Source organism: Canis aureus, chromosome 17, assembly GCF_053574225.1.
Source record: "Canis aureus isolate CA01 chromosome 17, VMU_Caureus_v.1.0, whole genome shotgun sequence".
NCBI lineage: Eukaryota > Metazoa > Chordata > Mammalia > Carnivora > Canidae > Canis > Canis aureus.
This window is the reverse complement of record NC_135627.1, coordinates 43188977-43210080: the sequence shown is the minus strand read 5'-3', so window position 1 is coordinate 43210080 and position 21104 is coordinate 43188977. Positions and strand designations below refer to the sequence as shown.

At 36.3% G+C, this 21104-nt stretch overlaps 1 long non-coding RNA gene across 1 annotated transcript in view; it reads left to right on the top strand.

Moving 5' to 3' along the window:
• LOC144287546 (uncharacterized) overlaps positions 1–21104 on the top strand; it is a 66793-nt gene that overhangs the window by 11639 nt on the left and 34050 nt on the right. The window lies entirely within an intron of this gene.

The following is a 21104-nucleotide window of genomic DNA, read 5'->3' as shown; positions in this document are numbered from 1 at the left end:
ATATAGGATTGAGGAAAAGAATTTGTGTTTTTTAGGTCAAATTTAAATAAAACAGAAGTTTGACAGTGTCAGCAAAGACAGCTGTTTTTAAAATGTTTAATGTCAGTTCTTAGTGGCTGAACCAGGAACCAGAGTTTTGCTTTTCTTAGCAAGTAGAAAGTTAAGATAAAGTGGAATACTGGGTTTGGAAACCCCTTAGCTGAAGTCCCATTCCTGAATTGGAGAGGGAGGCTGCTTCTGCTTGTCAATTGACCAAGATCCTTTAAACCATAGCGTGATGTTCCATTCCATGCTTCTGATGGTCTACACTTTCAGAGAATGTTCCCCTAGCATCATGTCTTTTTGTGAATTGACATAAGCAGAATTTGCAAGTTCACAATGGAATCAGGCAGTACACACATTTTGGCAAACATATTTGATTTATTCTTCCTCTAACAAAAGAGAAGGACTATCACATGGCAACATGGCTAAGAGTGATATTATTTAGCTACAATCTCTCTCTCAGAATAAGACAATCCTCACTCTATTGTCTTGTAGCATTGAATCTTACTGTGGAAAAATTAGGCCAGCCTGATATTTTTGACATTTTTCTACTGATGCACTGGATATTTTTTTAACTTTAATTTTTGGTGTCTCTGTGGTGTTTCCTGTGGTGTTTCCTGAAAAAAAAATCATTTTTATTTTATTTTTTTTATTTATTTTTTATTGGTGTTCAACTTACTAACATACAGAATAACCCCCAGTGCCCGTCACCCATTCACTCCCACCCCCCGCCCTCCTCCCCTTCTACCACCCCTAGTTCGTTTCCCAGAGTTAGCAGTCTTTACGTTCTGTCTCCCTTTCTGATATTTCCCACACATTTCTTCTCCCTTCTCTTATATTCCCTTTCACTATTATTTATATTCCCCAAATGAATGAGAACATATAATGTTTGTCCTTCTCCGACTGACTTACTTCACTCAGCATAATACCCTCCAGTTCCATCCACGTTGAAGCAAATGGTGGGTATTTGTCATTTCTAATGGCTGAGTAATATTCTATTGTATACATAGACCACATCTTCTTTATCCATTCATCTTTCGATGGACACCGAGGCTCCTTCCACAGTTTGGCTATCGTGGCCATTGCTGCTATAAACATCGGGGTGCAGGTGTCCCGGCGTTTCATTGCATTTGTATCTTTGGGGTAAATCCCCAACAGTGCAATTGCTGGGTCGTAGGGCAGGTATATTTTTAACTGTTTGAGGAACCTCCACACGGTTTTCCAGAGTGGCTGCACCAGTTCACATTCCCACCAACAGTGTAAGAGGGTTCCCTTTTCTCCGCATCCTCTCCAACATTGGTTGTTTCCTGCCTTGTTAATTTGCCCCATTCTCACTGGTGTGAGGTGGTATCTCATTGTGGTTTTGATTTGTATTTCCCTGATGGCAAGTGATGCAGAGCATTTTCTCATATGCATGTTGGCCATGTCTATGTCTTCCTCTGTGAGATTTCTGTTCATGTCTTTTGCCCATTTCATGATTGGGTTGTTTGTTTCTTTGGTGTTCAGTTTAATAAGTTCTTTATAGATCTTGGAAACTAGCCCTTTATCTGATATGTCATTTGCAAATATCTTCTCCCATTCTGTAGGTTGTCTTTGAGTTTTGTTGACTGTATCCTTTGCTGTGCAAAAGCTTCTTATCTTGATGAAGTCCCAATAGTTCATTTTTGCTTTTGTTTCTTTTGCCTTCGTGGATGTATCTTGCAAGAAGTTACTATGGCCGAGTTCAAAAAGGGTGTTGCCTGTGTTCTTCTCTAGGATTTTGATGGAATCTTGTCTCACATTTAGATCTTTCATCCATTTTGAGTTTATCTTTGTGTATGGTGAAAGAGAGTGGTCTAGTTTCATTCTTCTGCATGTGGATGTCCAATTTTCCCAGCACCATTTATTGAAGAGACTGTCTTTCTTCCAATGGATAGTCTTTCCTCCTTTATCGAATATTAGTTGCCCATAAAGTTCAGGGTCCACTTCTGGGTTCTCTATTCTGTTCCATTGATCTATGTGTCTGTTTTTGTGCCAGTAGCACACTGTCTTGATGACCACAGCTTTGTAGTACAACCTGAAATCTGGCATTGTGATGCCCCCAGATATGGTTTTCTTTTTTAAAATTCCCCTGGCTATTCGGGGTCTTTTCTGATTCCACACAAATCTTAAAATAATTTGTTCTAACTCTCTGAAGAAAGTCCATGGTATTTTGATAGGGATTGCATTAAACGTGTATATTGCCCTGGGTAACATTGACATTTTCACAATATTAATTCTGCCAATCCATGAGCATGGAATATTTTTCCATCTCTTTGTGTCTTCCTCAATTTCTTTCAGAAGTGTTCTATAGTTTTGAGGGTATAGATCCTTTACATCTTTGGTGAGGTTTATTCCTAGGTATCTTATGCTTTTGGGTGCAATTGTAAATGGGATTGACTCCTTAATTTCTCTTTCTTCAGTCTCATTGTTAGTGTATAGAAATGCCACTGATTTCTGGGCATTGATTTTGTATCCTGCCATGCTACCGAATTGCTGTATGAGTTCTAGCAATCTTGGGGTGGAGACTTTTGGGTTTTCTATGTAGAGTATCATGTCATCGGCGAAGAGGGAGAGTTTGACTTCTTCTTTGCCAATTTGAATGCCTTTAATGTCTTTTTGTTGTCTGATTGCTGAGGCTAGGACTTCCAGTACTATGTTGAACAGCAGTGGTGAGTGGACATCCCTGTCTTGTTCCTGATCTTAGGGGAAAGGCTCCCAGTGCTTCCCCATTGAGAATGATATTTGCTGTGGGCTTTTCATAGATGGCTTTTAAGATGTCGAGGAATGTTCCCTCTATCCCTACACTCTGAAGAGTTTTGATCAGGAATGGATGCTGTATTTTGTCAAATGCTTTCTCTGCATCCAATGAGAGGATCATATGGTTCTTCGTTTTTCTCTTGCTGATATGATGAATCACATTGATTGTTTTACGGGTGTTGAACCAGCCCTGTGTCCCAGGGATAAATCCTACTTGGTCATGGTGAATAATTTTCTTAATGTACTATTGGATCCTATTGGCCAGTATCTTGTTGAGAATTTTTGCATCCATGTTCATCAGGGATATTGGTCTGTAATTCTCCTTTTTGGTGGGGTCTTTGGTTTTGGAATTAAGGTGATGCTGGCCTCATAGAACGAATTTGGAAGTACTCCATCTCTTTCTATCTTTCCAAACAGCTTTAGGAGAATAGGTATGGTTTCTTCTTTAAACGTTTGATAAAATTCCCCTGGGAAGCCATCTGGCCCTGGACTCTTGTGTCTTGGGAGGTTTTTGATGACTGCTTCAATTTCCTCCCTGGTTATTGGCCTGTTCAGGTTTTCTATTTCTTCCTGTTCCAGTTTTGGTAGTTTGTGGCTTTCCAGGAATGCGTCCATTTCTTCTAGATTGCCTAATTTATTGGCGTATAGCTGTTCATAATATGTTTTTAAAATCATTTGTATTTCCTTGGTGTTAGTAGTGATCTCTCCTTTCTCATTCATAATTTTATTAATTTGAGTCTTCTCTCTCTTCTTTTTAATAAGGCTGGCTAATGGTTTATCTATCTTATTAATTCTTTCAAAGAACCACTCCTGGTTCTGTTGATCTGTTCCACAGTTCTTCTGGTCTCGATTTCGTTGAGTTCTGCTCGAATCTTTATTAACTCCCTTCTTCTCTTGGGTGTAGGATCTATTTGCTGTTTTATCTCTAGCTCCTTTATGTGTAAGGTTAGCTTTTGTATTTGAGTTCTTTCCAGTTTTTGAATGGATGCTTGTATTGCGATGTATTTCCCCCTTAGGACTGCTTTTGCTGCATCCCAAAGATTTTGAACGGTTGTATCTTCATTCTCATTAGTTTCCATGAATCTTTTTAATTCTTCCTTAATTTCCTGGTTGACCCTTTTATCTTTTATTTTTTATTTTATTTTTTTTTAATATTTATTTATTTATGATAGTCACAGAGAGAGAGAGAGAGAGGCAGAGACACAGGCAGAGGGAGAAGCAGGCTCCATGCACTGGGAGCCCGATGTGGGATTCGATCCCGGGTCTCCAGGATCGCGCGCTAGGCCGAAGGCAGGCGCCAAACCGCTGCGCCACCTAGGGATCCCTACCCTTTTATCTTTTAGCAGGATGGTCCTTAACCTCCACGTGTTTGAGGTCCTTCCAAACTTCTTGTTGTGATTTAGTTCTAATTTCAAGGCATTATGGTCTGAGAATATGCAGGGGACAATCCCAATCTTTTGGTATCGGTTCAGACCCGATTTGTGACCCAATATGTGGTCTATTCTGGAGAAAGTTCCATGTGCGCTTGAGAAGAATGTGTATCCAGTTGAGTTTGGATGTAAAGTTCTGTAGATATCTGTGAAATCCATCTGGTCCAGTGTATCATTTAAAGCTCTCGTTTCTTTGGAGATGTTGTGCTTAGAAGACCTATCAAGTATAGAAAGAGCTAGATTGAAGTCACCAAGTATAAGTGTATTATTATCTAAGTATTTTTTCACTTTGGTTAATAATTGATTTATATATTTGGCAGCTCCCACAATCGGGGCATATATATTGAGGATTGTTAAGTCCTCTTGTTGAATAGATCCTTTAAGTATGAGATAGTGTCCCTCTTCATCTCTCACTACAGTCTTTGGGGTAAATTTTAGTTTATCTGATATAAGGATGGCTACCCCTGCTTTCTTTTGAGGACCATTCGAATGGTAAATGGTTCTCCAACCTTTTATTTTCAGGCTGGAGGTGTCCTTCTGTCTAAAATGAGTCTCTTGTAGACAGCAAAGAGATGGGTCCTGCTTTTTTATCCAGTCTGAAACCCTGCGCCTTTTGATGGGGTCATTAAGCCCGTTCACGTTCAGAGTTACTATTGAGAGATATGAGTTTAGTGTCGTCATGATATCTATTCAGTCCTTGTTTTTGTGGATTGTTCCACTGAACTTCTTCTTAAAGGGGAATTTTAAGAGTCCCCCTTAAAATGTCTTGCAGAGCTGGTTTGGAGGTCACATATTCTTTCAGTTGCTGCCTGTCTTGGAAGCTCTTTATCTCTCCTTCCATTTTGAATGAGAGCCTTGCTGGATAAAGGATTCTTGGTTGCATGTTCTTCTCATTTAGGACCCTGAATATATCCTGCCAGCCCTTTCTGGCCTGCCAGGTCTCTGTGGAGAGGTCTGCTGTTACCCTAATACTCCTCCCCATAAAAGTCAGGGATTTCTTGTCTCTTGCTGCTTTAAGGATCTTCTCCTTATCTTTGGAATTTGCAAGCTTCAGTATTAAATGTCGAGGTGTTGAACGGTTTTTATTGATTTTAGGGGTGGGATCTCTCTATTTCCTGGATCTGAATGCCTGTTTCCCTTCCCAGATTAGGAAAGTTTTCAGCTAGAATTTGTTCAAATACATATTCTGGCCCTCTGTCCCTTTCGGCGCCCTCGGGAACCCCAATTAAACGTAGGTTTTTCTTTCTCAGGCTGTCGTTTATTTCCCTTAATCTATCTTCATGGTCTTTTAATTGTTTGTCTCTTTTTTCCTCAGTTTCCCTCTTTGCTATCAACTTGTCTTCTAGGTCACTCACTCGTTCTTCCACCTCGTTAACCCTTGTCGTTAGGACTTCTAGTTTGGATTGCATCTCATTCAATTGATTTTTAATTTCTGCCTGATTAGCTCTAAGTTCTGCAGTCATGAAGTCTCTTGAGTCCTTTATACTTTTTTCTAGAGCCACCAGTAGCTGTATAATAGTGCTTCTGAATTGGCTTTCTGACATTGAATTGTAATCGAGATTTTGTAACTCTGTGGGAGAGAGGACTGTTTCTGATTCTTTCTTTTGAGGTGAGGTTTTCCTTCTAGTCATTTTGCTCAGTGCAGAGTGGCCAAAAGCAAGTTGTATTGGGAAAAAGAGAAAAAGAGAGGAGAGAAAGAAGGAAAGAAAAGAGAAAGAGAAAAAAAAGGGAAGAAAAAAAAACTAAAAGAAAAAAAAAGAAAAAGAAAAAGAAAAAGAAAGGAGAAAAAAGGGGGTGGGGGAAGGAAACAAATCAAAAAGCAAAAAAAAAAAAAAAAAAGAACCACGGGGGAGTATCTTCTGATTCTGTGTACTTTAAGTCCCTTGACTTCCCCTGGAACTTGTCCGTCCAGCTGGTCTTCTGGGGGAGGGGCCTGTTGTGCTGATTTTCAGGTCTTAGCACTTGGGGGAGCTGCTCTGCCCCTGCCTGGTGCAGGGCTCATTGGGAGTTGTTTACCCCGTGAGGCCCCAGGAGGAACAACCCCAGTGGCAGCGGCAGCTCTGGAGCCCTGGAGTCAGCCCCTGCAGTAACTCCGGAGCTCTCCGTCTGCAGGGCCTGGAAGCTCCGGGGCGGGGCCGCTGATCTGCTCAGCTGGGGCAGGAGCGTCCTCGCTGTCCTGGGCCCTCCCGGCCTCTGCCTGTCCCGGGGAGGCCGGATCCTGGGCTGTGTCCCGGCGCCCTGTGCTCTGGGGCCTGCACTGGTGGATTCGCTCCCGCCCTGCAGCCCCCTCCGCGGAGCCGCCCCCGAGCCCCCCGAGCCCCCCGAGCTGCTCCCGCCCCGCAGCCCCCTCCGCGGAGCCGCCCCCGAGCCCCCCGAGCTGCTCCGGGTCCCGCCGTGCGCGCTGCAGCCCTTAGGGAGCTCGGCCGCGGGGTGTGGGGCTCTCCCGGGGCGCAGGTGTCTGTTGGTGTCCCCGGGAGCCCGAGGGCATCCCCGCCCTCCTGGGTCCTGCTCCACCTCCCCGCGAGCCCCTTTCCGCCCGGGAAGGTCGGTGCAGCTCCTGCGCCTCCGGGACGGGGCTCTCCTGTCCTGGGGACACTCGCCCCGGCCTCAGCCCGGCTCCTCGCGGGCCCCTCCCCCTCAGAGGCCTTTGTGTCTTTATTTCTTTTTCCCCGTCTTCCTACCTTGATAGAAGCGCGAACTCTTCTCACTGTAGCATTCCAGCTGGTCTCTCTTTAAATCTCAGGCCGAATTGATAGATTTTCAGGATAATTTGAAGGTTTTCTATGTAATTTGGCGGAGACAGGTGATTTGGGGACCCTACTCTTCAGCCATCTTGCTCCTCCCCCAAAATCATTTTTATATTCAGTTTTTTTAACTTTAATTTTTGGTGTCTCTGTAGTGTTTCCATAAACACAAATTTTAGTGTTTATTCCACTTAGCCATGTATTTCATAGTCCTGTACAAATAAAACTTCTGGCATCATATTGGGCTGGTAATTAAGCAGGGGATTAGAAATTTATACTTCGTCTGAACCTCAGCTTATTTAACCTCCCCTACTTTATTTAACTGTCTCTCCAGAAGTCCACACCACTTGACTCCAAAGATGGATGAGGTAACAGTACTTGTATTTTTATATCCTATTTGTAATAGTTTACATTGGAGAAGGATCTTTCCCTGGAAATCTCCGTTTATCTTCCTCCTTTCCAGAGGATCGATCATGTGCTGTTTATTGTGTCTTTGTTTTCAGTTCTGCAAAACCCCAGCTTATTGTTGGGTATTGACTAGCTCTGTGAATATATAGCGTTCAGCCTTTCTTCACTACTTACCTGCTATTACAGCAGCCAGATGATGAGTTCAGGGCCTGACTCATTCTCCTGAGATCTTGGTGGGGAAGTAGGCATGTTTATACTCACCGGCTTCCTCAACACTTTTATTTTTTCTATCTACCTGCTTATCTTCTCCTTTCAATGATCTTGAATTAGGGTATGTTAAAGCAGTTCCAGGATTTGGCCAATGTGTCTTCTTTTTCAAACTTTATTTCTGCAGGGTTGGTGTAGAGATCTAAGCCAGAGAACTCCACCAAACTCTCTTTCCTTGGCCTCTTATTGCAAGAGATTTTGGTAGCTTTGCTTTTTTGATGTAGACAATAACTTTCACTATCTTCTTGCTGTTTACAAAAAACATTTTTGGGTGCAGACGTGGGAAGATTTTCTTTGATAGAAAATGTGAAATTTGCAATCATTCTTGCATCCTTGTCCAGATCTTAATTTATGAAATTTAAAGTGTTAGAGGTTTAAGACCAGTTGACAAGTGGAGTATAAATTAAGGGAAATTTTAGTTTTCTTATCAAGGCTGCTAGTATGTTTTACATATTTAACTGCATCTTTTGTATTGTGTTCTTATTTTTCAAGGTTTTAATTAAAGCACATAGAATTTTAAATCTGGTAAATAAAATATATAATTGTAATCAGTTTCTCAACATTGTTTGATGTTAGTAGTCTTTGTAATGACTATCACTCTACTTTCACTGTTCCTTGAAAGCAATTATTTTTAAACTGTTTAAAATATTTTGAGTCATATTGAAGAATTATGATTATAATGTCATTTAAATATTGTAGATAGCAGATGTGAAGTGAGAATCTGATGAAATATTAAAGTATCTAAATGTTCAAGCATAATTGTTGCCATTTTACACATAATAGGAAATATATTCCACATTAATATTAACCACAATTATCAAGAGGTATTCACCTTTTCTAAATAGTGCCCACAGTATTGACTATGCAATTAGTACTCACACATGTCTCTCCTTCATTATATTCAATAGTATATTTCTGAAAGCTGGCAAAGCTTTTTATCATGCTATCATATCCCACCATTTTTTTTCTAATATGAATTTGCTTTATCCTTTACCAAAGTATTTCAAAGCACTCTTTTTCTTACAAACACTCTTGATAATTCTTGAACCAAATCACATATGTAAAAAAGTTCATACTGTTTAGCAAAACTATGTGTTCTAATTTCATTTGTCCTTTTTTAAAAAAAATATTCTTGAAATTTCATTGTTTCCTGCCTCTCTTGTAACTTATCTCCCTTTTACAAGCTCTCTCTCTCCCCCTCCCTTCCCCTTTCTCTCTCTCTCTCTCTCCCTATATGTATATACATATATATTTTTCCTTATTTAAAAACATTTGTAGAAACAATCTCTATATTACATAATATTTTCTTTCAATTTTGTTTTTTTACCTTAAATATGTATGAAAGGGAATAAATACTATTTTAGAACTTATGATTTGACCTACCTCTGAGATTAAAAATCCCTGACATGAATTGTCAGAAGCTACAAAAGATTTTAATCACTTTATTTTCATAAGTTTGTATAGTTTGTATAAATTTGATCTTTTTTCAAATATGCAATTATATGCCTCAAATATTTGTTTCAGACCACAGATAGCCTCTGCTTTCCCATCTCCATTCCCATTCTTAGACTGAAATTCCTTTCGTCCTTTTTTTCCTACATATAATCTTAACTGTGGGGACTCAAATATTCCAATCTTGGGTTTCCAATTTGTTTTTTCTTCTTTAATCTACAACTTCTCTCTGTTGGTATCTCCTCATTTTTGTATCTCTTAATTCTTCTAGTTCACACCTCTCCTGGAAGCTCCTCTCCCATCAACTATTTTTGCTAAAAAGTTTGCAGTGAGTTCGGCTAGTTATTATTTATTTGATAATAATTTTCCCTATCAATATACATATACATACACTTGTTAATATTAAATAACTTGCAGACTAATAATATACCAAATTACACTTTTACAATTTTATGTAAAACCCGTATTAGATACTTGCTTTCGGTATTATCAGAAATTGATGTTTTTAATTTCATTACATCTATTTTTATTCTATGGAAATTTCTAAATATGACTTATTTTTATTATTTAGCATTACTTCCTCCAGTTGAGTTAATAAGTTTAGGTTTAAGTGCAAGAATAACAAAAGCCAATGAAAAAGAAACTAGAAAGCTGAATATACTAGTGCTGGTCTTTTTATTTATTTTTTTAATTTTATTTACTTATTCATGAGAGACATGGAGAGAGAGGCAGAGACATAGGCAGAAGGAGAAGCAGGCTCCCTGTGGGGAGCCTGATGTGGGACTCAGCCTGAACCCTGGGATCATGACCTGAGCCAAAGGCAGATGCTCAACCCTGAGATACCCAGGTGCCCCTGCTCCTGTCCTTTTTATAGGATATTGTCTCAAATTATCATATTTGAACCTGCAGATGTTTACCAAGCAGACTTCTTTTAGAAATTGCAAATATTCAACATACATTTTTAATAATATTGAAAAATAGGAAGTGATAAAAATTCTATAGTCAATGTACTATAATGATAGAGCTATTTCTGTCACAAAGTAATGTACTTAGAAAAAGCCATTCCTTTATGTTTGCATGTATTATGGATAACATTTTTATGAGATTAAGAAGGTCAATGTCTTGTTTTCATAAATACTAGGACTTATGTGAGAACAGTGGTAGTGGGAGGTATAGCAAAATTTAAGTCAAACAGTAAAAGAAACCTCACATAAACCATAAGTCTTATATTATCTAAGTATTATTGTCATAGGTAATTAGTAAACTATTATTTATATTCATTCCTAGATTAGTGAACCATACAACGAAATGAATTCAATTAGGGCACATAATAAAAACTTGAGTAATAAATAAAATATTTAGCTTTATCTTGGGTATGAAAAAGCCAATGACTCTATTTTTATTCTTAAATTTTCAAAACCTTAAGCTAAATAAATGATTATTTTTAGCATATAAAGTACATTAACAGTCTAAACAAAAAAAAAGTTAAATGCTAACTAGGAAAATTTAAAATATTAATGTATTTTTCCTTTTATATCCTTCAGTATAATTTTATTTCACACCCACTTTTTTTCAAAAATATGTGCTAATATAAAACTGCATGATTTTTTTTTCCTCTGAGTTAATAGACTATGGCTTTTTTTAAAGATTTTATTTATTTATTCACGAGAGACACAGAGAGAGAGAGAGAGGCAGAGACACAGGCAGAGGGAGAAGCAGGCTCCAAGCAGGGAGCCCAACATGGGACTCGATTCCGGGTCTCCAGGATCATGCCCTGGGTTGAAGGCGGCACTAAACTACTGAGCCACCCGGGCTGCCCGACTATGGCTTTTTTTTATTAAGTTTTTTATTTTAATTCCAATATAGCTAACATACAGTGTGATGTTAGTTTCAGGTGTACAATATAGTGATTCAACAATTCTATACATTACTCAGCACTCAACATTATCAAGTATACTCTTAATACCCTTCATCTATTTTACCCACCTACCACCTACCTCCCCTCTGGTAACCCTGTTTTTTTCTCTCAGAGAGTTTTATGTGATAGTCATAATAAAGAGCCAGCTTAGAACATGCAATGACATCGACCAATTTAAAGTGATGAATAAGCAAGATCAAAGAACCTAGGCCCTGAATGACGCCGTGGAACCAAGTTGACTGCACATAGTTTGAGACTATTTGCTAACAAATACAACAGTGTATTTGTTCACAATTAAGCAAAGATGCTTTGACATATTGTGGAAATGTTTGTAGATCAAATATTGTGAAAGCTGAAGATATGTACCTTTCTTTTAATCTACCAATATAAAGATTTGAGAAGTCATGTTTTAGCAAGAAATGAAGAGAATATATACACTCACTATATTTCCAGGGCTTTATGCTTCCACTATTGTGAGAGAGGGAGGAAGAGAAGGAGAATTTGAAAAAATTGGGAAAAGATAAAATCATGAGAAATAGTTTCTTAAAAATATGGAATGGGTTGGGGTGCCTCGGTGGCTCAGTCAGTTACGTGTTTACCTTCAGCTCCCGTCATGATCCCACTCTTCTGGGATCGAGCCCCCACATCAAGCTCCACATTCCCCCCAATCCCGCTTCCTGCTGAGCAAGGAGTCTGCTTCTCCCTCTCCCTTTGCACCTCCCCCAAAAAACCTCCACTCCTGCTCTCTCTTGCTATTTCCCTCCTTCTCTCAAATGAATAAATAAAAAAAAATCATTAAAAAATGATATGGGCTAATCATTCATCAGTCCAAACTGAAGTAATATTGCTGATACTGATATTGTTAGCCTTCAGTTTATCTTAAAACTCAATAGCCATAATTTGAATGATTTTACATCATATTATTCATCAATACTATTCTATAGCAGACACTTATAACAGGGTTAAAATAAAAGAATTTGTGAGAATAATGTCAAAAAAATGTACCCTGGTGATTTAAAGAATGCTATATATATATAATATGTTTAATGATTAACTCAAACTTTAGATTAACTCAAACTTTAGCGTTCTAATTTGATACATAATTACTAAACAATACAAAGGTGACTTGCTTCTGCTATATAATGAATTTCATTGAAGGTGTGAGTATAGCTACAAAACAGGGTGAAAGCTATTTTCATTTAATATATTTATGTATGACATCACAAAAGACTTTCAATACATTTAATTGCCAATTTCAAATGAAAGATAATATCTTATATGGAAAATGAAATTAGTCCTCACATAAATCTGTTTTTATATTCTAGATGGACTGGTATCTTAGTCTGTACAGTTTGCTTTAACAAAATCCTATAGATTTAGCACCTTATAAAAAACCAGAAATGTATTTCTCACAGTTCTGGAAGCTGGGAAGTCCATGATCATGTGGCTAACATGATTGCGTTCTGGTGAGAGCCCTACTCCTGGCTCCTGGCTGGCAGATTTTTGCTGTGTCCTCACACAGCAGAAGAGACTGGGAAGTTCTGTGGAGTCTTTTTATAAGAGTGTTATTCTTATTCATGGGGCTCTACCTCATGATCTAAGCACCTCACCTCCTAAAATCATCTCATCAGGCATTCAGATTTCAACCTACGAATGGGGCGGGGTTGGGGGGGACACAAGCATTCAGACTATAACAACTGGAATTAAATAAACTATCTAGCAGTATTCAACCAAATAAGTTCAAACATGAGATATTAAATTTAATCAAATGTCCAAGCTCTGCAAATATAAGAAGCATCGTTATCTTACATGACCATTTTTAACATGGCATATTATTAAAAAGTAGAATTAAAATGTTGTTAAAAAGTGAATTTGTGGAGCACCAGGGTGACTCAGTCCGTTAGATGTCTGCCTTCAGCTCAGGCATGATCCCAGGGTCCTGGATGGAGCCCCATGTCAGGCTACCTGCTTGGTGGGGAGCCTACTTCTTCTTCTCCCTCTGCCCCTCTAACCTTGTTCATGCTCTCTCTTTCTCTCAAATAAATAAAAAAAATCTTTAAAAAACTGTGGTATATATTAATATATATTATATAATATTATATATTATATAATATTATATGGAAAATTATTTAATATTGTTATAATATATTATTATACTATATATGGAATATATATTTTATATATATTTTATATATATTATGAAATATTATTCAGCCATAAAAAAGGAATGAAATTTTGCCATTTGCAACAATGTAGATGGAGTGAGAGAGTATTATGCTAAGTGAAATAAGTCAATCAGAGAAAGACAACCATCATATGACTTCATTCATATGTGGAATTTATGAAACAAAACAGATGAACAAAGGAGGAAAAAAATGAGAGAGGCAAGCCATAAAGAGACTAAACTATAGAGAACAAACTGAGGTTTGCTGTAGGGTAGTTGGGTTTGGGAATGGATTCAATAGGTGATGGGTATTAAGGGCAATTGTTGTGATGAGCACTGGGTGCTGTATGAGACTAATGAATCACTAAATTCTATATTCGAAAAAAAAAATTTTTAAGTGCAATTTAAAAAAAAAGAATAAAATGTGCATTTGTTAATTCATTAATTGACTTGTATCCTTTTTAAGCATTATAATAAAGAACTAAAACTGCTAACTATAATTTATTCCAATAATAGGCAATAATTTTAAATGTTTTTCTGGATCTAGAAATCATGATTAGTGTTATTAAAAAAAACTATGAGAAATCTCTTATCATACATTTTTAAGGGCTATTTGTAAGTACAATTGATTCTCTTTATTCACATTTGTAAATACAATTGATCTTTGTTATTTACAAATTCCACATTTGAGAATTCTACTCACTCAAGTTAGTTTGGCATGAGTCAATACTCAAAACAAAAAAAAAATCTTAGTTGCCAGATGCATATGTTCCCAGCTGAGGGAGAACATTGCCGCTCTGCCTTCTTGTCTCAAGCCTTCATAGTGTAAACAAGTGTCCTTTTTGCTGTCTCTCTAGTGCCATGTTTTCACATTTTTTTGAGGTTTTTGTGAGTGTTTTCACGGTTTAAAATAGCCCCAATCATCTTACTGATGTGCTGTGTAGTGTTCGTAGGCATGAGTAGGCTGTGGTGTACTTTTCGGACAAAATATTTTTGTCAATAAGCTTTGTTCAGGCACAAGTCATAGTACTGTTAGCCATGAGTTCAATATTAATGAATCGATTGTATATTAAATTAGATATCATTGAACAAAAACACACTAAAACACACAGTGAACAAAAATGTAGTGACTAAAGGTTTGCAGGAATCTAACTTCCCATTTCCTGTGGGGGCAATAGATCAGCATCATTAGTTAATTCAGTGTTCTTTTTTTTTTTTTTTAAGATTTTTTTTTTAATTTATTTATTTATGATAGTCACAGAGAGAGAGAGAGAAAGAGGCAGAGACACAGGCAGAGGGAGAAGCAGGCTCCATGCACCGGGAGCCCGATGTGGGATTGGATCCCGGGTCTCCAGGATCGCGCCCTGGGCCAAAGGCAGGCGCCAAACCGCTGCGCCACCCAGGGATCCCAGTTAATTCAGTGTTCATAGCAACTTTATGGAACATAAGTACTGCGAGGAATGAAAATCAATTGTATATTTGTAATAATTTCATGGAAATGAAAGCAAATGGGATTCACTGTGTAATTTTTAATAAGATTAGGATATGTGATAGATGCAACATTACTTGTGCTGGGCCCTCCTCCCCTTTCTTTCTCCTTTGTTTCTCTTAACTATGGATATTGATGGTTTCTTTTCCCCCTCTACTTCTTTGTCTTCCTTACCAAGTTCTTAAATACACAATACTCACAAACACCCTACTTTTAATACCCTTTCTTAAGGATTAGACCTCTAATTAGTTTGCTCATAGAAGTATTAAACCATCATCTATTTATCATTTTTCTACCTTAAGTTGTGTCTTAGTTGATTATACCCTGAAAGAAAATGGATTCGTACATTTATTCATTACTTACTTACCTGCCAACTACTTTTGAATTAAAGTGACTATTCAAATACCTTGTCCATTTTAACAGGGTCGTGTGCTTTCTTATTATTTAACTGTAAACGTTATTTTTATATTATTACCTAGATATCAATCTCTTATTAGACATATATTTCTCTAACATTTTATCCTGGTCTGTGCATTTTATTTTCACTTTCTTAGTGTCTTTTGAATAGCTGAAGTTTTATACTTTGATGAAGTCTCATTTATCAATTTTAAAATCTTACACTTTTTATTCTCTAAGCAATCTAGGCTAGCCCATCACAATGCTATTCCTCTACATTTTCTTCTACAATCATTAGAAGTATAGATTTTACATTTAAGTCTGTGATTCATTTGAGTTAATTTTTAAATGTATTGTGAGAAATGGGTGGAGGCCTATTAATTTTTGGAAATGAATGTCTAATCATTCCATTGTCATTTGGTTAAAATTCCATCATTTTTCCATTGAATTGGCTTTTGTCAATATTCAAATGTTCTTATACATGGGTCTCTTTTCAGAGTTCCATTAAGCCATGGACCTCTCCTTTTGCTCATATGATACTGTTGAACAATGTTTACAGCAAGTATTAAAATCCCAATGCCATCCTAAACTTTTTGTTTTTAATTTTAATTTTACTTTAACTATTCTATCAGCTCATTTTTCAAATGACTGCACTTTCATATGTCTTGTGTCATATATTTTAATTTCTCTGCCAGTCCTGCATATTTAGGCTTTGTGTAGTTTTCTCATATAGTGAGATAATTTTAATAATATTAATAACAAAATAATAATGATAATATTTTCAAAAATCAGTTCTAATTTAAAACAAAGGTTAAACATTATATGCAAGATTCATTCTAGAGTGTATGTTTGTGCATGTATATATATGTATTATATATATAGTATGTGCATATAGTGTATATATTATATATATTGTGTATATATATATAGTTTATATATATAAAGAGAGATTGATTTTTTTTAAGATCTTATTTATTTATTCATGAGAGACACAGAAAGAGAGAGAGAAAGGGGCAGAGACACAGGCAGAGAGAGAAGAAGGCTCCATGCAGGGAGCCCGATGTGGAACTCGATCCCAGGTCTTCAGGATCACACCCTTGGCTGAAGGCAGGTGCTAAAGCGCTCAGCCACTCAGGCATCCCTAAAGAGAGATTGATTTACCCAGAGATAACTATATAAAGACAATAATGATAATATATTAAATTTCCTTCAAAGTTCCTCAATCTAATGATTTCTATGGAGTATGTCTGCATGTTCTCTGAATGAGGTTGTTGACAATGTCGTTACTATAGACAGAACTCTACAATGGATGCTCTAGAACATATTGAGAACACAAAGTTTATTACATACAAAATTTCATATCAATACTTCCCTTTTTAAACAATTGTATTACCGTGATCATTATTTCTAACTTACCATATTTCATCAAAAAAGTCATTTTTTATCTCATAATCTACATATTTATTTTATGTCTGTGATTATATCTAACTAGATGTATATGTTTGCATATGTGTATGAAATAAAGAGTTGCCTTAAATACCATGAATATCTATATCTTCAGTCTTTCTTACCTTTACAAACATGGTTTAAAAATGTAATTATGCTCAAAATTCATACTGCTATAGCTTCAGTAGGAACTAAGGGCATGAGATAAAAAATAGATTTAGGAATTGGAAGAAAAGAAAATTCATAGTTTTAGCTTAGATCAGAAGAGAGAATCAGTAGGAGTTATATGTGAGATGGGTCACTTGAGATTTGAGTACACTATTATTAGCAAAACTTCTGAAAGGTACCCTCGTTGAAAAAATGAATTATGAGCTATCAGCCTTTGTCACAAACTACATTTGATACCCACTGAATCTTGGGATAGAGATTTTGCTTTGTAGAGTAAAGGATATCTTTCCATAAAAGGATAATTTTACTGTTAAAGAAAAAACAAGATTCAACTGAGTAAATATTAAAGATCTTATTGGTGCAATTCAATGTTTCATGAATTGGGCAGCTTCTCATTTAGCAAATAAAGAGGAGCTGCGAGGAGCTGTACAAAATGGAAGACTTTTATATGCAGAAACGGGTGAGAAAAGGAAGTTGCTCACATGGAGTAGATTGTTTCACAAAAGGTCACCTTCTGTTAGGGGAAGGCAGAGGGTCTATAAGGCAAATTACCTCCCTTGTGCTGACCATGTAATTGCAGATTGATTGGTTATAATACATTGCTACGGGAAGCTGAAACTGCAGTTAAGTTGGTATCAAGTCTTTGTTTAATGACATGAGCTTGGCACAATCACTCCATTTGGGGACCATTGTCTGCTATTAACAACAATTTGCTCAGCCTCAACTTGAACGAGAAAAGAAGGCCAAAAAAAAAGATGAAGAAAAGAAAAGAAGAGAATACCTGAAAACAGATCAAATTAAGTACTTGACTTAGAAACCATGTGCCTATGGTGTGATAGATAATGGCTATTCTGCATAAACTATGACTCATAAACCTGTCCTTAAATTAAAAACACATTGATTTTTATAATATTTCTCTTCATAATTAACACAATTATCATTTCTAAAGATTAATGTTTATTTTTCATGTCTCCAAAATAGAATTTATATTATTTTCTACATTGATGACTTCTTTTTTGTCAAATTTATTCTCAAAGTTATAAATCCCAAGTGCATGATTATTGCTATGGCTACTTTCTAGCTTAATCAAAAGCTCCCATTGAGTGGTTTGAGCTTCTCATGTTTCACCAGCATTAAATATTGGTAGCAAAAAGCTTCTAAGTCTAGATGCCATATGTGTGAAGTTAGAAGAATGCAATCAGATAATATTAATATATATTGTGGTTATTAATTATAGCATACTTAACAGTTGATTTTCTTCTGTATTTTAGATATGTACAGGTATTAGAAGAGTATGGGGTTAAGATCAAAATCTAGTTCAACTATTTATGAGTTATGTGTTCCTGAGCAAGGCCCTCTAAGTTTATACCTTGACTTTCCCTTCTGTAAACAGAAATAATATTATGATCCATAGCAGAGATCTGTTGCAGACTAACTTCATTTCTTCTTGAATGCCTCTTATCCAGTGAGCACTTGATAAAGAAAACCTGCTATCGTTATTATTATTAATTATTTAATTCTCATATAAATACAATTTTTTTTTAATTTTTTATTTATTCATGATAGTCACACAGAGAGAGAGAGAGAGAGGCAGAGACACAGGCAGAGGGAGAAGCAGGCTCCACGCACCGGGAACCCGATGCGGGACTCGATTCCGGGTCTCCAGTATCGCACCCTGGGCCAAAGGCAGGCGGTAAACCGCTGCGCCACCCAGGGTTCCCATATAAATACAATTATGGAGTTAGTTGTATTTATGCCACTTTACAGAAGCTTATTAGTTTGGAGTGGTTAAGTAACTTGTTCAATAGTACAAAGGGTTTTGTTGTTATTGTTGTTGTTGTTGTTGTTGTTTTCTTTTGTACTCTCCATTCCCAGCATGGTGCCCAACTCGGGACTTGAATTCAGGACTGTGAGATCAAGACCCAAGCTGAGATCAAGAGTTGGCTGCCTAACTGACTGAGCCATTCAGGAACCCTCAACACTACAAAGCTTTTAAGAGTTTGAGTTTGGAACGCCTGTGTGGTTCAGCGGTTGAGCGTCTACCTTTGGCTCAGGGCCTGATCCTCAAGTCCCAGGATGGAGTCCCACATCGGGCTCCCTGCATAAAGCCTGCTTCTCTCTCTCTCTCTCTCTCTCTCTTTCTGTATCTCTCATAAATAAATAAAATATTTGTAAAAAAAAGTTAGAGTGAATTTAACTGGGTTTGGAATTAACTGAATTTCCTGTTTGGGAAAGCCATGGCCTTATTTTTTTAATAATTTTTTTAAAAATGTGATTGTAATGAAACTCAAATGCTACTCAATCCTTGGCTATCATTTGTATCTTTTAGGAGGTGCTATCAGACTTTACTATGTACTTAAATTGTTTTGGGCATTCCTTAATACATATATATTTCATTTATATATCATACATATATTATAAACCATTGCATATATGTAAATAAATGCATATATGCTGAATATATTTGAATAAATATTATTTAAGTATATACTATGCATAAGTGCTATACACTGAATATATATTTGTATGTATGTTATTCTACATGAAAGCTCCTAAATTAAGAGTCATCTTTCCTAGTTGGATATACTATAGGAAGTTAGCAAATGGGCCATGTTACCCATCATTTGTAAGACAAGAAATTATTTCAGACTTAGAAATCCCATCTGGCACAGAACAACTTGTTCAAACAATGACCAAATACTTCCTTTATTTCAGTCCATACATCCCGGTCAACCATGAACCATCAATAACTCCTTTTGAGTACCACACTCCAACAACTTTTACATCAAGCCAACAACTACATGACCTAACCCATATTTTCCTAGCTTGTTGATGAGTATGCCATGTGGGACAGAGTTAAAAGGCTTCCTGAGGTCAAGCTCCATTTCACTTATTGTAGATTGAAGGAATCAAGTCCATTATTCTGTCATAGTAGGAAATATGTTTGGTTTGACAATGATTTGTAACTCAAGTCATGCTATTTATAACCCAGCACTTTGTGATCCTCAAAGGGTTTGCAAATTGCCCTTTGGATGATAACATACAGTACATTTCCCCATTTAAGTTAAAGTAGCTAGAGAATCCAGTACTATTTTTCTCCTTTTGAAAGGTAGTTTCTCTTTGCTTTTAAAGATTGTGAAAATGGTAATCAGACTGTGAACTTACATGGTACTCTAACTATAAAAGCATTTTGTATAATAAAGAATTTTAGCACATATAAACTTGCTATATATATGTACATATATATTAATTTAATTAAACAGATTGTGAATATAATTTGTCACCTTCTGAGATGATTCCACTAAGTATTTAAATCAGGCATTTTTGTAAACTCTCAGCTGATTGTTTTGTAATAGCTAGCAGAACACAAGATCCTAATTTTCAAATCTGTCCTTGCAAGTTTGAAGGTTACCTACCAACTGATTAGAACTGTCAGACCTCATGACATTTATTATATAGTGTTCCTGTTAAGGTTGCTTATGAAACTATTAGCCTTTTCCTTTGACATTTGCTGTTCTGCATGAATGAGTGTATTTATATTCCTGTAAACCTTTGTATTGCTTTAAAGGTAGTTGTAAGCAGAGCTCAGGTTAAATGAGTTGCTAACAAGTTATCTTCATTGAATTGCTTTTGTTTACAACTAAAATCCATTGTCTTCCCTAATGTTTTTTTTTTTCTTATATTAACTTAAAATAACTAATACAGGCAATTGAAATTTTATCTGTGAGGATTCGAATAATAATAATTTAAATGGCCATTAGAGAACATAAGTACAATGTATATATTTTTTTATTTGCTTTAAAATTATAAAAGTTTAAAAAAAATTATAAAAGTTTTACTCTTTCTCAGATGGCTGAGTGGATAAACCAAAATATTTGTAAAGCATGTGTAATTTATGCCCCAAATAAGAACTGACATCTTTTTCTTTTATATTTCAATAACAATATATACCTATATATCACATATCAAATGTCTGCTTTATGGGCAAGTAGGTACACATTTACTTAACTTGATTGACTGTGAAGGTAGGGTAATAGTGATATATTTACCTTCTCAGTTCCGAACACTGTGTTTTTACTTATTCATCCTTAAATTTAACTAAAGTTAATTAAAAGGGAAATGATATATTTTTTATTATTTGCAAACCTGAAATAATTCACTAATATTTTCTTTTTGAGTGACTTTAAAAATAGAGGTTAGTTCATAATTGGAAATTATTTTAAGAACTGCAATAGATTATAAACCTGATATATATTTATGCTTCTATGAATGAAAAATCTGATTTCAAAAATTAAAGGAAACTGTTTTCTGAGGCTAAAGATTTAATTCAGGAATCTGCTTTAGTGAAATATTTAGTAAAACAACAATATGTGCCTAATGTCATCCAGAAGAGATTTGAAAA